This window comes from Arvicanthis niloticus, chromosome 19 (assembly GCF_011762505.2).
Source record: "Arvicanthis niloticus isolate mArvNil1 chromosome 19, mArvNil1.pat.X, whole genome shotgun sequence".
NCBI lineage: Eukaryota > Metazoa > Chordata > Mammalia > Rodentia > Muridae > Arvicanthis > Arvicanthis niloticus.
The window spans coordinates 48,287,172-48,307,426 of NC_047676.1; the positions used below are offsets into that span (position 1 = coordinate 48,287,172).

At 41.8% G+C, this 20,255-nt stretch overlaps 1 protein-coding gene across 4 annotated transcripts in view; it reads left to right on the plus strand.

Moving 5' to 3' along the window:
• Nucleotides 1-4,642: 4,642 nt before the first annotated feature.
• Rnf180 (ring finger protein 180) overlaps nucleotides 4,643-20,255 on the plus strand; it is a 172,900-nt gene continuing 157,287 nt past the window's right edge. Inside the window, exon 1 of one of the 4 annotated variants that reach the window (XM_076916232.1) lies at nucleotides 4,643-4,703. The gene's annotated coding sequence lies outside the window, so the exon portion shown is untranslated. Of the gene's footprint in view, nucleotides 4,704-4,732; nucleotides 4,902-5,000; nucleotides 5,194-20,255 lie in introns of those variants that run through there. The other 3 variants (XM_076916231.1, XM_076916233.1, XM_034523231.2) reach the window with 3 other exon arrangements.

Consider the following 20,255-nt stretch of genomic DNA (forward strand, 5'->3'; position numbering starts at 1 on the left):
GCTGACTTTCTTTTTTATGGAATCTGAGACCCCTGCTCAAGGAAAACTCATTCAAGAAGGATCTTATCCTCTCCATTAACCTAATCTAGATAATTCTTCACAGACATGCATGTCCGCTTATTGATTCTAGACTCTACGCTGTCTAGTTGACAATCATCATTAACCATCTATGGAACAACCATGTAGCTAACCAGAAGGTAGCTACATCACCAAAAGTCTCTCACCCCAGCATAGTGACATCATGGGAGCCCCCTGCCCAGCTTGCAAATAATAGTTCCACGGAAGGGTCTGCTGTCCAAGCAATTGTTCTGTGCTTCTCTATCTGGGGAGAGGCCTACTCAATTTTCGTTAGTGTTCTGAGCCTGGTGCGTGGCATTAGCTCCAGAATCTTTTGAACCTTCCTCTTCTTCCAGGAGGAAGTGTGGGAATTCAGAGGAAACAGTTCTTCTAAAATTCAATCTGGGCATCCTGTGCTTAGATCTGAAACTGTCAGTCTATCATTTATGACTATTCTGTGACATCATGGTTGAGCACCTACTTGATTTACATTCCTTAAACAGAAAACATCAAGACATTAGTCTCATTTCTTCTTTCAGGGCTTTTTTTCTTCTTTTTTTCAAGGCCTGCTAGGAATTCTTTGTAAAGAAGGGATTGTCACTTCAGCTAGATAATCCATCTTTACTTCCAGAAGGTGTCTGTGCTCCACCTTTCTGGTTCTTTTACAGGGCTACTTCCACCAGGGAAAGTCTGTCCCTCCTATACTTCAGAATACTTTGAAGTCACCTGTTGTCTCCTCTCTGACTTCACACAGAGAATGGTTTTGTTTCTAAAGACAGATTGAATTTACCTGGGTAATTCACAAAAGAGATCTCTAGCCTTAATTACACGAGTAAAATCCCTTTTGCTTTATAAGACAAGACATTTACAGATCCTAGGACTATGATAGGAACATTGGGTAAGGGGGCTGTCTATTTTGTCTGCCTCGTTTGGGATGTGACTGTCAGTGTCCTTTTGCCATAACCTTTACACCTTGTTACACACCTATACACAGAGTATTGGGAAGATGGTATAAAAGGATATTGAAGACCTTGAAATTGTGAAATATTTGTAGCACCCCATTTCATCAATTTCAATAGCTTGCAAATAACTTCCCACAGAACTTACCTTTTACTGTTGTTTTTAGAAGTCCAGTGCCACTTTGGTTTTTGAGTCTTCACTAATGTTCTACCTTTTTCCCTTTCTGCAAGCTGTTTGGGTTTCTTCAACACATGTTATTTGAAGTTTCACAGTTAATATATTTTGGCTTGGATAACTTCTGTCTACCGAGCTGAGAGCTTGTGCATTGTTGTCCTCCAGCTCTGAGACCCGTCGTCCAGGTTTTTTAATTGTTAATTATTTTTCTCTGTTTGATTTAATGGCTCTAGCTACTTCAAAATTCCTCACTTAGTTGCCCTGGACAAAATCTACAGCACAATACTGAAAAGGAGTACAAAGAATAGATGTTCTGGTCCTATTCCTGACTGTAGTTAAAAGTGGCCACTCTTTTATAAGTAAATACGGAGTTAACAATGGATGTTTCACACATACTCTTTAATATACTGAGAACATGTCTATCAGTTCCTTATGTGTGATCACAAAATTTTGTCAAATGTTTTGAGACAGGATGTGAGAAAGAGGAGACCAAGGCCCCAAGTTTTAGGTGTGTGTGTGTGTGTGTGTGTGTGTGTGTGTGTGTGTGAATGGATTTCTGCTCCCAGCAATAGGCAGTAAGTCTCCATTTCTTTGTGGCTTTTGTCAACAGCACTGCATTTCATTTTCTCTCAAATGTTGCCCATTTCCCCCTACATGTGGCTGGTCTCTGCATACCTGTAAGGCTAGGCTAGTGAGCATGGATATCCTTTGGTAGCTGGTCTGATGCAAACCTGCAGATTTCTATATCCGAGTTACAGCACCAGTGAAGTGTTTATAAAAAGATAAAGAGAGTATGTTCTGTGGGTGTGTAGAGAGGTACAGGGAAGGGGATGTCTCAGTGGGCCCATGTAGAGTCATCTCTTCCCTTGAGGGACCAGTCACACACAGGTATAGTATAGAATAGAGTTTATTGAGGGCATGGGAAGGGGAGCCAGGAGGGTAGTAGAGGCAGAGGCAGAGGCAGAGGCAGAGGCAGAGGCAGAGGCAGAGGCAGAGGCAGAGGCAGAGGCAGAGGCAGAGGCAGAGGCAGAGGCAGAGGCAGAGGCAGAGGCAGAGGCAGAGGCAGAGGCAGAGGCAGAGGCAGAGGCAGAGGCAGAGGCAGAGGCAGAGGCAGAGGCAGAGGCAGAGGCAGAGGCAGAGGCAGAGGCAGAGGCAGAGGCAGAGGCAGAGGCAGAGGCAGAGGCAGAGGCAGAGAGGCAGAGGCAGAGGCAGAGGCAGAGGCAGAGGCAGAGGCAGAGGCAGAGGCAGAGGCAGAGGCAGAGGCAGAGGCAGAGGCAGAGGCAGAGGCAGAGGCAGAGGCAGAGGCAGAGGCAGAGAGAGGCAGAGAGAGGCAGAGAGAGAGAGAGAGAGAGAGAGAGGTAGAGGAGCAGAGAAGCAGAGAAGCAGAGGAGTAGAGAGGTAGAGGCTAGCCATGACCATGTGGAGAGAGGGGGAAAGGAAGGGGGGACAGAGAGGCAAGAGAGTAAGAGATTAAGAGATTAAGAGAGAGGAGAGGGAGCAAGCAGCCCCATTTATAGTGGACCAGGCCTACCTGGCTGTTGCCAGATAACTGTGGGGAGGAGCATACCTGGCTGTTGCCAGGTAACTGTGGAGGTGGACTTTAGACAGAATACTAACATTCCCCCGTTTTGGTTTAATTAAAAAAGAAAAATTAGAAAAAGGTGATGGTGAAGCAGGAATAGGGTCATCGTAATATCTGGATACTTCCTGCTGGCATTGGGGGTGACGTGTCTCTAGGGGGAACACAGAAGAATGGGTATGGGGGTGTTTTTCCGGTCTTAGGAGAGTTGGCTGCTTCTTGCTGTCCAGGGTCTATGGAGCCCATCTGAGGATAGGTCAGAAGGAACAGGTCCAGTAGAGGCAACTGTGTGTGTGACAGGAGATGGAGCATCTGGGGGTTGCTTCTCTGGAGCTGTTCTGGATGTGCCTGGACTTGACAAGGTGTAGGGAATAAGTACATTTGGGGGAAAGAAAATTTTTCTAAGATGTAAATTTGAAACCCAGAGGGATCCCACCCTTTGGAATAGGTAGTAAGTAGAAACTTTAGGCTGATGTACTTATCTGGATGACATCTATTTGGTCCGTGAAAGGTAGATCTGAGTGGGTTTCCTGTAGCTTATAAGTTTACAAAAGAGATAACAACATAAGTTAACAACACGAGCAGTCTTTAAGATGAACCTTTGTTGGATTGTATAGTGGCATGTTTTATTAGGGGTAGGCAAGTTTATAGGAACTCAGATAATATTAGGACAGTGGCATAGCAAGAAGAGGAAATATGAAGCATTTAATTGATGGCAACTGAGTTTCGATAATGAGGTAACAGATAATATCTGTGAAAGCCTAGCTGTCAGTGTAGTCAGAAGTCTGAGAAAGAGTAAACAATAATCTACCAGTTATATATTATTTTAAAAAATGACAGAGTCCACTAGCCAACACCCACTCTTACCCCAAATCAGTAGTTATGCAGAAGAGATCCAATCCCTGCCTGCTATAGAAGGAGTACACAGACATCTTCAGAACAGTAGAAATACAGAGGGAGGGGAAATCACTGGGCAAGACACACTAACCCCCGAAAATCTCCAGTGCCCCATATAGTCAGTGGTCTCCCCAACTCTGGGGTCCCCCTCTACCCAAGAAGTCTGTAATAAATGCTGACAAACACTTCACTTGGCTGTTTTGCTGTCTGTTGACTCTTGAGTAACACAACAGCTTTCCCTTCATCCGTTGAGTATCATTTTTGTTATTGTCCTTTAGTTCATTAACATGGGGTTCTATATTACTTTTTGGTTTGTTGTCATACCAACCTTGGACTTGTGAGGTAAACCATGGCTCATCACATGGCATCAATACCTTTCTAGTTGCTAGGTTCCTTTGCTAGTATTTCATCGAGGATTTTTACTCCCCATGAAACATGGGTATGTTGGTCTTTAATTTTTCTGTGTGACGCCATTAACTTTATTGTGTCCTTCACATTGAGACTTTTTGTTGTTCTGTTTTGGAGGCAGGATCTCATGTTGAAGCCCAGGCTGCCCTTCAACTATGTGTCATTGGTGGGTTTTTAAGTCCTGACAATCCTCCTTTTTTTGGCCTCCTTAATCAGTTTCAGGTTCCCAAGTGTGAGCATCATGCCCCACATTGTTTTTGTCGGTTGCTGTATCACTTCCCAAAAGAGAAATCATTGAAAAGCCAAGATGAGGCACTTCAGGCAGTGAAAGCAAGATATATTTTGGGGGGGGGGGGTTCCTCCTACTTCCATTCCGTATTCCTGAAGCCAGTTTATCAAATATGCTTTGCATATTCGCAATCTTTTGATCAGTTGTTTTAATTGCTCCGAACCTAAAGTTTATAGACTGGCTTGTCAACATTTACTAACACGGGGCCACTTCACTTCCTGAATAGCACTCAGGATTCACCTGGATACCAACTTGCCTCTCAGTTGTAATTTGCCAAGAGTCAGATATCTTTAGCGGCTAATCTCAGTTGCGCATGAGTGGAACAACAGTCACAAGAAGGTAAGCGACAGAGACACATCAGGAGGGAAAACTGAACCCAGGTAGTGGTGGTTCCACCTTTAGAGTCAGGATGAGGATGGGTGGCCCAGACGCCTGCTGATTCTAGCTGGGAACAGCCCCAGTATGTCGCTAGAGTCCGCACTCCTTCAGAGGAGCTAGGTGAAGACCGGGAGACAAGCACAGACTTTTGTTGCTCGGGTAAGGGGTTGAGCGGAGGGGGGGAAACTTTCCCACGGCCCCGCAGGGCCGAGCGAGCGGGGCCTGCGCGGCCGGCGGGTCTACGCGGGGTCAGGCTCGGCGCCGCCCACGCGCGGCTCGTGGGAGAAGGGGAGCGGGCGCGCAGGCGGATGCTGGGCGCCGAAACCCAGGCCACGGGGTCGGGCTGCGGGAGCAGCTCCAGCGCTTTCCGCGGGGTTTGTCTCCTGCCGCTTCCCGTCTCCGGAGCCGGCCTCGCCGTGAGTGCTGGGAGCCGGGCGGGGCGCGGACGCAGGTAAGGACCGATCTGGGCCTGGCGCGGCCCCGGGGCCCGGGCTGGACGCACCGCCGCCTCCCGCCGGCCCCGGGCGACGCTCCGAGGCTCAACTTTCCCACCTGATGCCCGGGCCTGGGCGGCCGCGCGGCTGGCGTGACCGGGGTGGGGGGCTAGAGCCGGGTGGGGCGGTGGCGCCGGGGGCGTGGCGAGGAGCCGGCTGGGTGGGAGCAGGGGCCGAGCTCGGCGGCTCCCCCGCCAGGCTCCAAGCTGCTGGGCGGAGGCGCACACCCCCTTCAGCGCCCGGCTCTGCACCGACCCACTTTCTTTTGTCTGGTGCATTTCAGTCCTGGCGTGCCAGCTGCTTTTGTTGCAGCCCTGAGTCGGGACCGTGCAGACTTTCTGCCCCGGCTGAGGTGGTGAGCGAGCTCTGAAGTACATCTGGACCCCTTGGAGCCAAAGGTCCCCGGGGGTGGAAGTTATTATGAGCATGGTAATTAGCAGTAACATGTGGCTGTTGCCTTGAGCTTTTTCCAGATAACCCTCAGTATTTTTGTAGCTTCTAATAGTTTTAAGTGCACCCGTAAGAGCGTTTATTAGGTAACTTCAAAGGAGCATGGTGTGGGCAGGTTACTTATTATCCCATTTTATAGATCAGACAGCTGGGGAACCCAGGAAGAAAATTGATTCTATCAAAACGAAGCAGGCTTTGTGGAAGCTGGTATTAGAACTTGCCTGACACAGCTTTGCCTGGCTTGATCCCGGTGCTCTCTCAGCCTCAAGCAGAATTTAGTGCTAAAAGAGTGCCAGGTGGGTTTTGTGCTGGCTAGTTTTATGTCAACTTGACACAAGCTTGGGAAAAAGGAAACCTCAACTGAGAAAATGCCACTACTGGATTGGCCTGTGGCAAACCTGGTGCGTTTTCTCTGCCTAAGTGGAACAACACTCTGTTGATGATCGATTGATGTGAGAGGGACCGCGCATTGTGGATGGTGCCACCACTGGGCTGGTGATCCTGATGCTCTAAGAAAACAAACTGAGCCAGCCAAGAGGTGAAAGCTAGTAAGTAGCACTCCTCCATGGCCTGTGCTTCAGTTCCTGCCTCCAGGTTCCAGCCTTGAGTTCCTGCCCTGATCTCTGTGGATGATGGACTACAAGTTGTAAGATTAAATAAACCCTTTTATCCTCGAATAGCTTTTTGGTCATGGTGTTTCATCACAGCAATAGAAACTCTAACTCAGAAGCTTCTCTTTTATTTTACTCTTTGCTTAAAAAAAAAAATCTATCTTTTAAAACAAAGTGGAATTCTTTTAGACTCGTGTAATAGTATCCCTGAAAGTAGTCATTAAAAGTCTGAATAGTTTCCATTGTTGTAAACCATTGTAAGTCTTTATATAGTGCAAAAAACCTTTGTCTTGCCTATCTTTTTCTTTCCCGTATAAGTGTGGTACCCAAAGTGATGCTGATCATGGCACAGATCCCCAGCGTCAATAAATGTAGCATGAGCCAGGCTGCTAGCTTACTATTGAACATTTAGGACAATAGTCATTTCTGTGAAAATCGACTTATACAGTAATTGCATCCATATTAGATTATTTTCTTATCTCCCCACAGCTATCCACAGTTAACCAGTGTCCCTAGGGTTTGCTTTTAAATTGTTTTGTCAATAGATCTTTTATTGCTTCATCTTCCTCTCATTTATGTTCTGGTTTTCAAAAGGAGGGGTTTCTTCTAAAAGTGAAACACACTTTCTATATAGTGTTAGGTAGAACATGTATGAGTGTGTTTAAGGACAATCCTCAAACTCTTTTTAATAAGTACGTCTATATTCCAGGCAGAGATTTTTTTTTCCAGGCAAGTGATGCAGTGAATTAGTAATCATTTTTAATAGACCTCTGTGATCATTTGTGCTACTCAGACCTGAGTGACAGTGCTTTGTTGTCACATGCTGCCTTTTCACCAACAAGCAGAAAGCTAAGCATTTTTTACTTGAATTTTGAAAACTGTCCCACCTCCCCAAAAATTGTACAGGACACTTTACTTAGACTTCCTTTGACCACCTCCACTCTGCTGTCTGTACAAAGCTGTCTGGAAAAAGGGAATAGTTAGAGAGTGAAGTCATAGTTAGGAAATCATTTGAGCTGGGTGGGGAAAGGCTGGTTTTCCTCTTCATAGTGTGACTATGCAGTCATTACATTCTTCTCTCCCCTACACATGCTATATGTTTTAAGCCTTCAAGGAGATGACCACCCAAGGAGGCTAAAAGTTTGCTGGAATAGGGCCACTGCTATTCAAAAATAGTTTGAATCTTTGAGTCATTTTGCAAGCAACCTAAAGCATCGTGATACTTAAGTATTTGCCTTTGTAGTTTGTTAAATCAAGACACTGGCTTGGCCTGAGCACGATTTTCTTTGCTGAGTTTTGAGGAATGGGTTTGGCATGACTGCCAAACTAAGTTCTACCTTCGATAGTCTGTAACTATTCAAGATAGTTAAAGGATTTCCCAATAAATATGAAGGTGATTTAAAAACAAGTTAGGCTTGGGGATGTAGTTTAGCGCAAGCCTATGGCACACGTGAGCTCCCACGTTCAAGCCTCAAAACAGCCTAAATGAAAAATGTTCAGTAATGACATGCTTAGAATGGAGCTGCCTACATCCTTCCTAGAAGGCTGCATTAAAAGGAGAATGCTCACTTGTAGTTAAATTCTGTACCTGTGCACAGCTACATAGTGTCAAACGTTTGGAAAAGAATTAGTTTGCATTGTAACCTGTTGCTTACCTCTGGTTTAGCTCATTGACTTTCTTTTTTTTTTTTTCTTTTTTTTTTAGTTAAAGTAGAATTTGTTTACAGAGATCACGTATCTTACCAGAACAGTGTTAGGTTGAGAGTGTATTTCACATAGAAGCTTGAAATTCATATCAATGAAACTGTAATTTACTGTGTGATAACTTAGGACCAGAGTCTGGTTCTACGTTATACTTTCAGTCTTAAGAGCAAGATGCTTCATATCTCAGGGCCTATCAGAGGGGCTCAGTCTTAAGAGTGGCATCCTGAACACTTTATTTAATACCTCTTAGCAGAGATATTTGTTTTCTTATGTTTTTTCAGGATTTAAATAATGATAAGTATATTGTGTGTATTATATACTGTCTATTTGTGTGGCTGTGACAAAAACAGAGGAAACTAGGTAGTTTACAAAGAGCAGAAATTTCTTACACTTCTAAGAGATGGGAAGGCAAGAGCAGGTGCCAGCAGCTTTGCTGTCTGCTAAGAGTCCGTGTTCCTGCCTCTAAAAGGATGGATGTATCCTTCTGGATAAGGTGGAGGGATAGAAAGGGGCCTGGTCTAGTCCTCTCCAGTCTTGACAAAGTAAGTTGAGGAATTAAAACTCTTCTAAAGCACAAGAGTGAGAAGGAAGTGATGGTAGGACACAGACGGTTCTTCAGTTGGGAGGGCTAGCCCTGTATTAGCTTCTGCTGCATGGTATGGGGTGCTGATAAATACAGACCAAAAAGCTCCATTCTATCCCCGGTGAAGTTCTCCCTACATGACTGGTCATCTTCCACTCTGTAAACTGGACAAATAGCCTTCCTTCGGCCTCTCGGCTACTGCTTCGTAATGTGGGAACTGCTCAATTATTATTAATCTCTTATGCTCCCAGAAAGTTCCAGGAGGCAACCAGGCAGCAGTGGGCTTTGTGTGGGTGACACAGACTATTAGGAGACCAGGTACAGGCAGAGCCCTGGAGATAATATGAAGCTGGTTGTAATTTGGGCTTTTTGTTTGTTTATTTTTGTTTTAAATTGTATCAGTTCTTCTCAGGTGGAAAAGGGTAGGCAACAAAAGGGTACAAGATGTCTCTTGTGGATAACAGAGCAGACATCAGAGAGACAGTTCTAGATGACCTGTTAGATGCAGTAAAAATGGTCTGGCTGTTTTCTGTATCAGGCACCTCCTAGACAAAAGAGCTAGGCAGGTGGGTAGGAAGTGACTGATTTTTTTTCACACATGTTGTCTGATACCAAGTCTGGGCAGATTTCCTTCTCACTGAACTTAAGTACCTATCAAAGTCAAAGAAATCGAGCAAATGAAAAGACATCCTTGGAAATGCTGCAGGACAAAGAAAGATTATCTCAAAAGGATATGGCACTGATTTCATAGCTTGGTTGGTCATGGCTTCTCCAATGACTACTATGTTCTGTATCATTAGTGCTCAGGTTTCCACAAAATGTAGAACCTTTAACTTCTTCATTACTTTTGTAAGCTAGACATTTGGGTATTATTTTAAGATTTTATGTAATTAAAAGATAATTACTTTGAAAAATATTTTTGTTTTGCAAATAAATCAATTTGATTTCACAAGAGCACAGCATGCTCTTTGAGTCCTCCTTTCAGCCCTCATGAGAATGTGTTGACTAAAGATCGTGCTACTTAATAAGAACTAGACTGAAAACAATAGCTAGTTTTTAACAGTAATATTAACCTCTTCATGTTTTATATTTGAGACTTTAGTTTAAAACATATGGAAGACATACCACTTTCTGGCATTGCTAATTGAAAAGAGGAAAAATAGTGTATTTTTTTAATGGAGATTAACAGAATTGTAAACAGCTTTAATACATTCAGTGGCACATAGTCATCAAAACAGAACGTCATGAAACCCGACTTGTGCTATACTGGTGTCTCTAGAAACAGTCTCCGGAGCATGTTTTTGAAGCAAATGAGATCAGCTTCTTTTGGTGACATTTGCTAACTTTTGGTGACATTTGTTAACTTTATTCCGGTGATGCCAACAAATGATGGTAATAAACTGCTCTGAGCAGACTAAGACCAGGATGACTTTGGTTTTGTCCTGCATGTGCTTGCTTGCTGATTCATTCATCAAATATACTTGCCAGCTGTCATATAGGACAGCCAGCTCCCTGTTTCTGTGAGTTCCATCCCTTTAGATTCATTTAGAGTATTTGGGAGAAAGTGTCTATTCTGAACTGGTGCAAACTTTTTCTCATTGTTATTTACTAAAGCTATGTAATTTAACAGTTGTTCACATGACATTTATATTGTTTCATTATTATAGGGAACCTATAATTTATCACATAAAAGAGAATATGTGTAGATTACACATATATGTGATGGCATGCTCTGTGAATTGAGCATCTTAGTGTTTTGGTGCCTGCTGGGGAACCTGAAATTACTTCCCTTCAGATACCAAAAGGTGAAACCACTGGGGAGTCTGCACTTCTGCAGAAAGAGCGAGCATGGAAGCAGCAGTTAGGAATGTGGTCAGTATTTAGAAAAAAAACCAGAAAAGGCATTTGAAGAAACTAAGAGAAAGTCACATGTCAGTTTAGGAATATTTGTTCCCTGAAAGAAAGGGCATTTGAGCAGATTTGGGCCAGGATAACTTTGGTTTTGTCCTTGGAGGCTATGATAGCATTCCAGAGTATAAGCTTTCCAGGGGCCTGGAGTTGCAACACAAAGCAGAGGTGGAGTGGAAGAACAGACAAAAGGGTAAATGGCTGGGCTGCAGAGCAGGTGGCAGCCAAGCAAGGGCAGCTCCTACCTGGTCAGCAGAGAACTAGGAAGTCTCTGGAACAGCAAAAGAATGCAATCCTTTTTGCATCTTTTTTTTTTTTTTTTTTTTTTTTTTGGACATTTTATTTATTTACAATTGAAATGTTACACCCTTTCCTGGTTTCCCTTCTAGGAACCCCTCTCCCATCCCCCTTCCCCTGCTTCTATGAGGGTGTTCCCCCACACTGGGGCATTGAGCCTTCCCAGGACCTAGGGCCTCCCCTCCCATTGATGCCCGACAAGGCCATCCTCTGCTACGTATGCAGCTGGAGCCATGGGTCCGTCCATGGTTGGTGGTTTAATCCCTGAGAACTCTGGAGGGTGTCTAGTTGGTTGATATTGTTGTTCTTCCTATGGGGTTGCAAACCCTTTCAGCTCCTTCAGTCCTTTCTCTAGGTCCTCCATTGGAGACTCCTTGCTTAGTCCAATGGTTGGCTGCGAGCATCTGCCTCTGTATGTCAGGCTCTGGCACAGCCTCTCAGGAGACAGCTATATCAGGCTCCTGTCAGCAAGCACTTCTTGGCATCCACAATAGTGTCTGCATTTGGTGTCTGTATATGGGATGGATCCCCAGGTAGGTCAAGCTCTGGATGGCCTTTCCTTCAGTCTCTGCTCTACACTTTGTATTTGCTCCCGTGAGCATAAAGGACACTTTATATGTTCAGTGTGGAGAATTAAAATGCTTCAGATTTCATAACACAAAGCTTTGATGGCTACAGCCATAATTTCTGACCCAGCACTTAGAAGCTTGCACATTTTATGGGCTGAAATATCATCTTTGATCTGGCAAAGAGGCATCTCCCCCCACCCCCGTACCTCTTTGAAAGTGCTAATGAGGAAACTCTGACTTCTGTCCACCTGGATCTCTACTCCTTATTTCTGCCCTTTCCCCCCAGGACACTGAAAATCCTTTTACTGAAGTTTTCAGGCCAAACTCTGAGAATGGTGGTTATGATTCTGAGTGACTTCATCTGTCATTGAAATTAGTTTTTCTCACAGTGCTTAACAGAAATAGAAACTTCCAGATATTATGATATGAATGAGTAAGCTACTATTAAATACCATCAAGATGCACAGATTAATTTAGAATAAAGGAGGAGAGATCCCTAGGAGCTAAAATCAAGGAATAGAGGAGATGGCTTATAGGACATAGATATATGACATTAAAACTACCTAGATGTGGGCGTGGAGTTGTCTAAGGACTTGCATTTTAATGTTGATGCCTTCAAGAGTTGCAGCCTTGGGTACACATGATGCTGAGACTCCTAAGTGAATCCAGAACAGAAAGGGAACATTCTCATTTGAACAGTCGATTAGGGATAAAAAAGTAATCAACAGACTAAGAGGGATTATAAAGAAGTCTGTGCTGATCTAGTTTTCAAGTGGGAGTTGAGAAAATGTCTCATCTAAATATTCTATTTATCAAGTTTGATTTTAAACCTCTTGTATAAAATTTAAATCTCACATTAAAAAGGTTGTTATGAGTTCTGTATCTATCAGCCATCTTTAATAGTTATTACCCTTCTGTTTCTTCTTTTCTACTGTATATAATTTGCTTCTACATTATTTACTTTGGTCTGAAAAATACTTTAATATTCACCTCCAGTCTGAGGATCTTTAAAGTTCATAGTGACAATGTGGTATGTTATACTCAACAAGATTAACAGTTTTTATTACCATCCACTGTATAGTTTATGTATGATATTCTCCAGTTATGTGTAAATATCTATTTTAGAATGTATTTGTTTGACTAAAGGTTACAACAAGTCTAGACACTGAATTTGATGGCTCTCTTTTCTTCCATCTCTCAATTTTCTTTTTATTGGTGTATTATAAATTTAAATATAATAATTACAAATCTTTGTGGAATTCAAAGTGATAAAGTGATAATTGTGCATATTGTAGATGACATGCAGAATGTGTAGTTATAAATACTATGTATGTGAACATTCACACAATACACTATTGTTAACTGTATTCATGGGACTATATAATAACTGTAAAAATGTATTCTTCCTGTCCATATCCCTTGACCAATAGGTATATCTCAAGTTTCTCTTCCCTTGAAAAAATGTATTCATTGAGAAAAAAAAAAAATCCCAACTCTTTTATCTTTTCAATTTTTCTAGATTCTGGATTTGGGTTGTGTCATTTAACTTCTTCCTGTGTTCATCATATGGTACACAGAGTCATTTACATATATATGCACATGCTTGAGGTGGTTTAGATTTATTTCAGCTTTTAATTTCTAACGATGCTTTATGAATGGTGCTGAAATTTGCCTATTGCACATATAAGTAGGCACGTGATGGTTGATTTTATGACCAAACTGTATCCCTTTGTTGAAGATCCAACTCCTGTTATCTTATAGTTGGATAAAGGACCTTTAAAAAGATAACTACATTGAGATTTGTTTTGTAGAATGGCCCTATTCACATCCAGTGTCTCTACAGAGAAAAGCTGTACAATTACACATCAGGTAACATCACGATGACACCATGTGACATCAGACAGACATTAGTCTGTCGCATGAATGATTGCAAATGAAATTACATTTGATATTTCTGCCTCTTCTTTCATTGCCCCAAAGAAAACATTGGCTGTAGTTCTCTCAACTCAGTAGCATACACTATTCATTGTGTAGCAGACATCTTGTTGTACTGCAAGGTACAAAACAGATGTGGTACTGCTTATGTTCCTTGTTTGGAGTTACAGGTAGAAGGAACAGCAGTGTACAGTAGGGCCTTAGCTGGTGACACAGCGATGCATGCACTAACCAGCAGAGTAGAGAACAGATGATCTGCCCAAAGCCAGAGTGAACAGTAGCAGAGCTAGGAGTCCTAAACACTCTTGAGAGGACGGTGGAATTAACAGGGAAACAAGCTCAGGTTTCCTGCCTTGCCAGTTAGTCTTTGGTCTACTTTTTAAAGAAGGCTCCATTATCTAGAAATACCTTCAGTAACCAAAAATCTTCTGTTCTGTGTTGCAAAAATAAGTCTCTTACAATTATTCTCTTTCTTCTGAGAAGAGCACTGCTAAAGCCAGATTAGTGACTACCTGCTTCTGCCTTCTCACCTGGTTCTCTTTGGCCCATTAGAGATAATCTACTCATCAAATATAAATGTGGCAAGTTTAAATAACTATTAGCTTTCGGCTAAACCCATGCTTCCTATCACTTCTATATCCTTAATATAAAGTGAATGGGATTTAGCCTGTATCTCTCCGATAAATCACCTGAGGGGTCTCTGTGTGTGTGTGTGTGCGTGTGTGTGTGCGTGTGTGTGTGTGTGTGTGTGTGGTGTTAGGGGGCTTCATTTCATGTCATACACGGGCCTTCACTTCACTTGGTTGTTTCCCTGTGAGAGTCTTTAAATTGCCTACTAACTTACAACCTGTATTACCGTTGTATGCTGTCAGAGGACACATCTTGGATATTCTTTGTATTCCTTGACAAGATAATAGTTGCTGAGGAAATATGTATTGGATGGATAATTATTTGTAGCCTAAAAACATCATTTATAATTATCCATTTCCAGATTTTTGAGGAACCTTCATATTGATTTGCATTGTGGCTTCACCAGTTTGCACCCCCACCAGCAATGAATAAGAGTTCTTCTTTCTCCGAATCACTGCATGAATGTACTATCTTTGTTTCTTGATCTTGGCCATTCTGACTTGAGTTAGAATTGTTATGCCCATAGATCAGCAGAGGGTAATTAAAACAGAGTTCACAACTGGACAATGTGCAGTAAGTGAGAGACTGTGGAACACTGAGTTCTCAATGAGACATCCTTCCCCTCAAGGCTCAGAGATCTATGAGAAAGAGAAGGGAAGCTTTTAAGAACAGAGGTGATGGGTGCCTCCAAACAAACATCACCTTCCAAACACAACATGATTGGTATACATATAAAATCACACAGACTGTGACAGAACACACAAGTCCTGCCCAGGTCCAAACCAGACAAACTACCAGCACTGAGAAGGGGTAGTGGACACAAGAAGCTATCTGTCACTGATACATGTGAGTAGGGGGAAATTGGTTTTCTCAAGCTCCATGCTTGGCCAACATAAAAATATACGCCACGATTTGTTTGTGTGCTTTCTGTTTTGTTTTGCTTTATCTTATTGAAGTCTTTGTTTCGATTCTCTTTCTTTTTTTGAGAGACAGAAACAACCTGAGGTTAAGTAAGTAGGGAGGTTAGGAAGATATGGAAGAAGTTGGGTGAGGGGAGAAGAATATGATCAAAATAGATTGTATAAGATAGTTTTAATGAAAAAATAAAATTCATCCAGTAAATGACACAAAATGTTATTTATTTATTTATTTTATTGGATATTTTATTTACATTTCAGATGCCATCCCCTTTCTCCAGTTCCCCTCCCTAGAAAACCCCTATCCCATGCCCCCTTTTCCTTTTTGCTTTTAGACAATTACAAAAATGTTTAATGCCAGTAACAATATGGAATAAATCTAGACTTGGCTACAAAGATTTTATTATAGTATAAATTTAATATCTAAGAAGCAGACTCCATTCATTCTCTTTATAAGCATGGTGTCTTGAGCAGAAGTACAAGCACTGCCGTAATCAATACGTTGTATTCAGTGCTTAAAGCATGGCCTTGTAGCTTCTGAGTTTTCAGACTTCTTGGTAAGACACTTTAACTTTGTTTTGCTCCAGATTTTCTTAATTTTCATTATTCCATTGCTTACGTGTCATATTCATTTAACAAGTACATCCTTTATTTTACATTTATTTGCTCACCTGTTAGTCAAAAGCAATATTTCTTAATTGAAAACATTAAATACTGTGGAAAAGAAAACACAATTTATTCAAATGACAACATTTCAATAAAAACATTTGCAACTGTGCTGGAATTGTGCACAGAATAGTTATGCAATATAGTGCAATTCGTGTTAGAGATTTAGGCAGGCAATGTTTTGATCATTCACAGAAAAGAAATTTAAGAATCCAAAGACACACAGTTTGCATTCTGAGATATTTGCTGTCTTTCAGTTTATGTGACTCTAAACTTGATAGATGTTAATGCTAGATTCTCCTTAATTTTTAAAAATTTGTAACAGTTAATTATCATCAGTAACAAACATTGACAGCAATAAAATGTATTCATTAAAACAAAACTTAAGATATCATATGGTGATGTTATTATTTTGGGTGGGAAATGTCCCCAATTGGCCTACGTATTAAACATATGTCCCCAGCTGGTAGTGCTGTCTGGAGAGGTGGTGGATATTTAGGGGGGTGGGGTATAGCTGGAGTGCACATGAGTACAAGTACATACACACTAGTTTCAAAGACATATTTTAGTACCTCATTAATTTTGTACATCATACTTTCCCTATGTAATATAGTCTATGAAATGTGAGAATATGGTTCATATTCACCTGGTGGCTTCACTCTTCTCTGGGGTCCACTTCTTCTACCAGAGAGTAACAGCAGCTGAAATGAAGAAAACTAATCACAGTGTGGAGTTTGCAAAATGTTTGCATCTCTTCAGTGAAACGTTATAATCTCTAATGGTATCACCTGGTACGAAAAACAGGGGCCTATCAAGACTTAAGTGCCTGAGCTGCAGTGGGGGTGGTTATTATTGAGAAGTAGTTGTCAACTTCAGTTGAAGTTGATACAGTCTGAGACCCCATTGGACAGAGTAGGAAATTCATGAAGTTACAAGTGTCAAGTTCCTATAATTTTTTTCTCATTGTCTTGATTTCATTTCTTGTGGCTGTGATAAAACATTCCAACAAAAGCGACTTAAAGGAGAAAGGGCTTATTTTGGTCCACAGTTTCTGAGAGAGGCAGGGAAGACAAGGCAGAGAAGTCATGACAGGTGCCTGGAAGCATGTGGTAGCAGGAGGAGTAGGCTGGCTGATGATAGTGCATCCACATTCGGAAAGCAAAGAGACCAGGAAGTGGGGTCATACTCTGAAGCCGTCAGGTCTTGTCCTAGTGACCCACTTCCCACATCCAGGATCACCTCTTCCCACCCTTCCCAAACCACACCATCGGAGTGTACAGCACCAAGTGGATAGCACATGAGCTGAGCAGGGAAACCTCACATTCAAAGCACCACACTTGCTAGAGTTGGTTGTGAATTGTATAATGCCTAAGAACTGAGGAATCCCAGGAAGACAGATAAGGCACAGGACAGATGCAGAAGAGGAGCTCTGTGGCAATACTGTAGACTGGGTATGTTTTCTCCTCTACACAAGTGGCGGTACTTTATAAGAAGACATTTTTGACTGTGAATATCCAGGAACCGTTAAAGTTGCCTTCATCAGTTTCAAACCCACAAGTGTTGAAGGCCAACAATTACTAAAGAAGATTAAGGTCTCTGTAATTCAGGATTTAGACATTTTTAGAGTTAATAAATTAGAGGCTTTAGTCACTGAAGCTCCTGTGCCTAGAACTGCAAAACTGGCAGTTTGGAAATAGCCCAATTCGCTCTCCTATCTGTGCAGAAGTATTTGATATCTTTGACTTAGTGGGAGCCAATGTACAGGGGAGCTTAGGTAACAAGCCAGCTTACACTAAATAATTCATGTGCTAAACTATTTATTGAACTAAGTAGGAGCCATAAAGTCTAAAAGAGCCTAGGCATAACTAAGAAGCTACCTCCAGTTCTACCTAGTAGATCAGTTTCAGTTTTGTTAATTTTTTGTTGTGAATTACTTAGGTTGGGGTGCTCTGCACTGCAGTTCTTCTGTGGTCAAAACAGACACCAGGGTTCAAGAGCACGAGCATGGGCTGCCATCTCACTAATTTTTACAAAATGACCTTATCAGTATAGCCCATTCCCAGCAGAATTATTATACATAATGTTCTGTCCAGAAAGCAACCACTGGTTCAGAAGTCTGTTTTTGCAAAGCATCTGTGGACTGCTCCTTAAATTCATGCATCCCATATAGTGAGATCTCAATAGCAATAAAAAAATTATACTTTTTAATATCTACAGAGTAGATACTTTCTCCCATTCATGGAGACCTTCCAATCATACAACTTTTAGGAGATTGAATAGCCTACAGGATAATGCCTACAAATATATCATAGTGCTTGTAAGCAAAGATAAATATATTGATCTGTTTAAAAATAAAAATTGGTCAGCCATGGTTGTGTGCATTTGGAGTCCTGGCTACACTGGAGACTAAGGCAGGAGGCTTGTCTGAGTCCAGAAGTTGAAATCCAGCATAAGCTTGACAGCAAAACAAAGAATGAAAGAAAACCCTCAAAACCCAACAAGGAAAAATAGAAATGGTGTTGCTCTGCAGGACTCTGAACTGAACAAATCACGTGACCGTTTTCTAAGTTACTATGCCTTACTTTTTTTTTTTTTTTAACATATTTACCGATTTCACCTCACTTGATTTCAAACTTAGTTTTAAAGAAGTGTATTGGTAATAAGAAAACCCCAAATTTCTTCATATGGAATTATAACTGAGCCAATGTTGACATTTTTTCCGTAGAGTGAAGTAATAGGGAGGCAGACAAAGAATTCAGCTTCTTTATGGGGGCTGTAATTGCAGGGCTCAGTGTTACAGAAAATTACAGGCTAAGCTGTTCCTAATGTTTTTTCACAGAGACTTATTTGTCCTCTTTAAACATTTTGAAGGATATAATCGGGCAAGGGAATTTGCACAGGCAACACTTTGGGGAGATCTACTTTGTGTTAAGTATCAGTTCTCAAGTTTTATTTCTAAGACCCCTTTAAGCACTGAGGTAATGTTAAGGCGCGGCTTGCCTTTCTCACCACTGCATTCTCACTGGAGACACAAAGGCAGCAGTTGGTAAATAGAACCACAGGCTTGCGGCCTTCCTTTCATTCTCTACTGCCAAGGCATGCAGTTAGTTATGGTTACTGCTGGTTTCACTTATTGTTAATCCTAAGTATGTTTTGTGGTAAAGAAGGTAGGAAGAACTTGCAAAGCCCCTTTGCATTTTACTGCAAGCTGATCAAACTGGAAGAAAAGCCCTGTGTTTCAGTTGAGAGCTACTGTGCAGCCTGCCCATCGTGAAACATGTTTACTAAAATGACCAGCAGGCTGCATGTGCTCAGACACGAACATTCTTCATACTCCTTACATGTCGCAAAATTTGATCTTTTAAGTTAAGATGAGACTCTCAGACAACTTGGATTCATCACTGTGACCTTACGAGCTTTACTGTTGTCCTGTAATTAAAGAGTACTCTCATTGAGGTTGATGATCATTTTCATGAGTGTAACTTTTCAGTATTATGCCACTGATATGTTTAGCATTGGAGAGCTAAAACTCTTAGAATAGTGTTTCCCAAATACGCAATACGTTCAAGAAGCATCAACCATTATACCAGGACCAGGACCGATAGCGATGTAAGCAGGAGCCAGTATATGTGTGAGTATGGGTACTGTGTATTAAGAAGACCATAAGGCTGTGTGGACTGCTACCTGCAGTCTTTGGACAAGATACTTACATCGTTCCCTGACTTGCTTAAGCCAGTACTATAGTGTCTCGGGTGCTGAGCCGGAGGTGGATTTGGGTTTATGTCTAACACATAGGTTGTCCAAGTCTGTTCAAAGACTACCCACTTTGTTAATAAGTTGAGCTTCAGTGTTTCATCCTTCCTTTTAACATGTCATTGGCCAGAAGCCATCTCACTTTTATAAACAGATTGCTAGCAGATAACCATCTGCTGCTTCCCCTTTCAAGTTCAGATAAGTATAAACACAGCTAGACATCTTTCTCTTAGTACCCTCTTCTCCACAGCTGAAGAACTTCAGTTTAGTTCTTCCCACTCACTGGTCAAACACAATTAATAATTAACCTTGGGAACAGAAGTGTAAGGAGCCATGGAGTATGGACTGATCAAACTGAGAAGAATTAGAGACCGTGAAATGGTCTGCCCTAAATGAGACTTATATCACACCCTTATTTCTAAGAGATCATTGTGAAAGATTGTAAGAGCCAGGGCTGGTGGATGACAACAAGGAAACAGTGGTTTTCAAACATAGTAGGGCCTTTATACATATGAATCCACAGCAGTTGTGACCACAAGCCCAGCATGCACAAGCTCAAGCCAGACAAAACTCCAGCCTGGAAAGGTGAGGTAGACATGAGCTCCTACTCTTAGCAATGGAGCTATAGGTAACTGATTGATAGCTGCTGAGAGAGGGGTGGTTCTTGATAAGTCACACATGCTTCAGTGGATGGCTACATAACAGCTGTACTGGCAGCAAAAAAGACACTGGATGGAGTAAAAGCAAAGTAAAACAAAACAAAAACACAAAGTTGAATGAGTAAGGAAGTGGGGCATAGATCTGGGACACTTGGGGGAGGGAAGTCCAAACAAATATAGGCTTCTTATAACTTGACACTTCAGATCAGTGTGTTTATATTATTTATTGAACAGATCATCTGATTCCATGAAAAGACAGAGGGAGTGTGAGGAGCTCTCATCTGTGTATTGTTTGTCTGAATTCAGTAAATATTTGTTGTGAGTTTTTAGGGTCAGA